This window comes from Salvelinus sp. IW2-2015, unplaced genomic scaffold (genome assembly GCF_002910315.2).
Source record: "Salvelinus sp. IW2-2015 unplaced genomic scaffold, ASM291031v2 Un_scaffold2775, whole genome shotgun sequence".
Taxonomy (NCBI): domain Eukaryota; kingdom Metazoa; phylum Chordata; class Actinopteri; order Salmoniformes; family Salmonidae; genus Salvelinus; species Salvelinus sp. IW2-2015.
This window is the reverse complement of record NW_019944077.1, coordinates 10717-14994: the sequence shown is the minus strand read 5'-3', so window position 1 is coordinate 14994 and position 4278 is coordinate 10717.

Here is a 4278-nt window from a genome sequence, read left to right as displayed (position 1 = left end):
GGGGGCTAGGGTCAGTCTGTTATATCTGGAGTACTTATCATGTCTTATCCGGTGTCCTGTGTGAATTTAAGTATGCTCTCTCTAATTTCTCTTTCTCTCTTTCTTTCTCTCTCGGAGGACCTGAGCCCCAGGACCATGCCTCAGACTACCTGGCATGATGTCTCCTTGCTGTCCCCAGTCCACCTGCCGTGCTGCTGCTCCAGTTTCAACTGTTCTGCTGCGGCTATGGAACCCTGACCTGTTCACCGGACATGCTACCTGTCCCAGACCTGCTGTTTTCAACTCTCTAGAGACGCAGGAGCGGTAGAGATACTCTTAATGATCGGCTATGAAAGCCAACTGACATTTACCCCTGAGGTGCTGACTTGTTGTTCCCTCGACAACTACTGTGATTAATTATTATTTGACCATGCTGGTCATTTATGAACATTTGAACATCTTGGCCATGTTCTGTTATAATCTCCACCCGGCACAGCCAGAAGAAGAGCTGGCTACCCCTCATAGCCTGGTTTCCTCCTAGGTTTTGGCCTTTCTAGGGAGTTTTTCCTAGCCACCGTGCTTCTACACCTGCATTGCTTGCCGTTTGGGGTTTTAGGCTGGGTTTCTGTACAGCACTTTGAGATATCAGCTGATGTAAGAAGGGCTTTATAAATACATTTGATTTGATCCACACCGATCTCAAAAAAAAATATTTCCGTATGTTTTTATTGCTCTGGCCATAGATCCCATTTCATGAACCATTTCGACGAACAGTTCTTGTGCTGACCTTGTTTCCAAAGGCAGCTTGGAACTCAGTAGTGAGTGTTGCAACTGAGGACAGATTATTTTTACCAATTAGCGGCTGAGCCGCTGTTACTCCTAGATGTTTCCACTTGACGAGAGAGAGTGAAGAGAGAGAGAGAGAGAGAGAGAGAGTGAGAGAAAACAGAGAGAGAGAGAGACAGAGAGAGACAGAGAGAGAGACAGAGAGAGAGAGAGAGAGAGAGAGAGAGAGAGAGAGAGACAGAGAGAGAGAGAGAGAGAGAGAGAGAGACACAGAGAGAGAGAGAGAGAGAGAGAGAGAGAGAGAGAGAGAGAGAGAGAGAGAGAGAGAGAGACGTAGCTTGTTACTCCTAGACGTTTCCACTTCACAAATAACAATTTGACAACTGACATGTTGGAAAGGTGACATCATATGAAGGTGCCACGTTGAAAGTCACTGAGCTCGTTCAGTAAGCCCATTCTATCTGCCAATGTTAATTATAAACCTATATATAAATACATTTGATATGTTTCTTCTTTCTTTGCTGGGGAAAAATGTAGCATTTTATAAACATATTTCATGCATTACATTACATTTAAGTCATTAGCAAGACGCTCTTATCCAGAGCGACTTACAAATTGGCAATTCTAACTTACACTTTATATGACTGGAGACATTAGCATCATCTTTTTTTAAACGGCAAATCACAGAATAGCCTACTCTGCTGACAATGACAAACAACAATAAAACGATTGTCCATATGATAGCCCAATGAGAAGGGGAGACCACTAAATGATGTTGTCCATATTATGGACCATGAGAAGGGGAGACACTAATATAATATGATGTTGTCCATATGATAGACCAATGAGAGGGGAGACACTAATATGATGTTGTCCATATTATGAACCATGAGAAGGGGAGACACTAATATATATGATGTTGTCCAATGATAGCCAATGAGAAGGGGAGACACTAATATAATATGATGTTGTCCATATGATAGACCAATGAGAAGGGGAGACACTAATATAATATGATGTTGTCCATATGATAGACCCATGAGAAGGGGAGACACTAATATAATAATGATGTTGTCCATATGATAGACCAATGAGAAGGGGAGACACTAATATAATATGATGTTGTCCATATGATAGACCTATGAGAAGGGGAGACATTAATATATATGATGTTGTCCATATGATAGACCAATGAGAAGGGGAGACACTAATATAATATGATGTTGTCCATATGATAGACCAATGAGAAGGGGAGACACTAATATGATGTTGTCCATATTATGGACCTATGAGATGGGAGACAAATAGAGTGGTTCTATTTGTGATGCTTGACCGGAAGTCCCGCCTCTCCCATCTCCTCATTGGTTTTTAGGAGCATATGACCACGTGGGTGATTGAGATTGATGGTGGTAAGAAACCTTAAAGTTGGTTGCCAACTTTAGACTGAAGGAGAAGAGAGATGACTAGAAACTAACTCAGTTTCCCCTTTTATCTCCGGATTAATTGTCGGAGTAGAGGACCTTGTGATCAATAACAACCCAATGTTTAATCCCAGGAAAATTCCTAGCAACAGCAAGCTAGCAGCTAAATTGCCATAAATGTTTGCTTTTCAACCTGTCCTCAAATTTAATATAATTGGTCAGAGTTGGTTTTATATTTCAACCTGCGTGTCCTGATCGCGTCTGGCAGTAGAATGCCTTACTGAAGAGCTCAGTGACTTCATGGGCACCTCAGTTGTTCAAATTTCTACCATGCTAGACCTGCCTTTTCTTCTATGATATTGGCGATCAACAATTTAATGTGCATCCCGCCACCTACTATGCGGGGAGGAAACAGGATTCTCCCCCAAAAAACACACCAAAAAGATTAAAATCACACAACTTTCCAGTTATAAATATATAAAACAGATCTGATCCCTACACAGGCTCAAGGGGACCCTGGGAGGGCAGGTCTTCTGGGGCAAGTACCCCTTGCAAGTCTTCCCGATTTAGCCTCTCGAGTGGCGCCGCGGTCACTGCATCACGTTGCTAGAGGCGTCACTACAGATCCAGGTTCGATCCCGGGCTGTGTGGCCGCGACCAGGAGACCCATGAGGCGCACAATTGTCTCAGCGTCGTCCGGGTTAGGGGAGGGTTTAGCCGGCCGGGATGTCCTTGTCATATCACGCTAGGACTCCTTGTAGCGGGCACGTGCACGCTGACTTCGGTCGCCAGCTGTTCGGTGTTACCTCCGACACATTGGTGCGACTGGCTTCCGGGTTAAGCGAGCAGTGTGTCAAGAAGCAGTGCGGCTTGCCGGTGTTTTCGGAGGACGCATGGCTCTCYACCTTTGCCTCTCCCGAACATCTGTCATCACCCCTGAGATGACTCCTTTGACGGGTGCTCTAATCCGAAGTTCAAAACACAAAACTTCTGTTGTCCGGATTCTTTTGTGGCTCACTGTAATCTTTCTCTGCTCTTCAGAAATACAATACATGAAAATAAGACCACTCCTGGTCACTCTGACAGACTCCATTTTTCCAAGTGCGTACTTCAAGTATTGATGCTCTTGTGGCTGATTGGAAGCAAGTCCCCKGCAGCAATGTTCCAACATCTAGTGGAAAGCCTTCCCAGAAGAGTAGAGGCTGTTATAGCAGCAAAGGGGGGAGACCAACTCTACATTAATGCCCAGCTATTTTGCAGATCTTTGGCAGCACTGTTGCGCGTCGTGTTCACTCACATCGGCTCTTTTGTGTACCTGAAACATCTGCAACAAAATAAGGTTAGCTAATAGTTAGGCCTACATAACTACCGGTTATATTGCCAGAGTACATTTAGATTTAGCTAGCTAGTTAACAGTTCCATACCATATGTATCCGTTAACTGTTTTGGGTGGAGGTACAACACTGGGGCGTCAGAAGAAAGGAGGGACAGATACTTCTTAAGGGTTGTACCGGGCTCCTCAACCTCGGTGGTCAGGCCTGTAGGCTGCTAGGCTCCTCAACCTCGGTGGTCAGGCCTGCAGGCTGCTAGGCGGGGGAGAGATTGAACAGTTCCATACCATATGTATCCGTTAACTGTTTTGGGTGGAGTACAACACTGGGGCGTCAGAAGAAAGGAGGGACAGATACTTCTTAAGGGTTGTACCGGGCTCCTCAACCTCGGTGGTCAGGCCTGTAGGCTGCTAGGCTCTCAACCTCGGTGGTCAGGCCTGCAGGCTGCTAGGCTCCTCAACCTCGGTGGTCAGGCCTGCAGGCTGCTAGGCTCCTCAACCTCGGTGGTCAGGCCTGCAGGCTGCTAGACTCCTCAACCTCGGTGGTCAGGCCTGCAGGCCGCATAGGCTCCTCAACCTCGTGGTCAGGCCTGCTGGCCGCTAGGCTCCTCAACCTCGGTGGTCAGGCCTGTAGGCGCTAGGCTCCTCAACCTCGGTGGTCAGGCCTGTAGGCTGCTAGCCCCTCAACCTCGGTGGTCAGGCTCGTGAGCTCGGCATCGGACTCAAGGTTTTTTTGTTTTGTTGATCTTGGAGTGCCCAGTT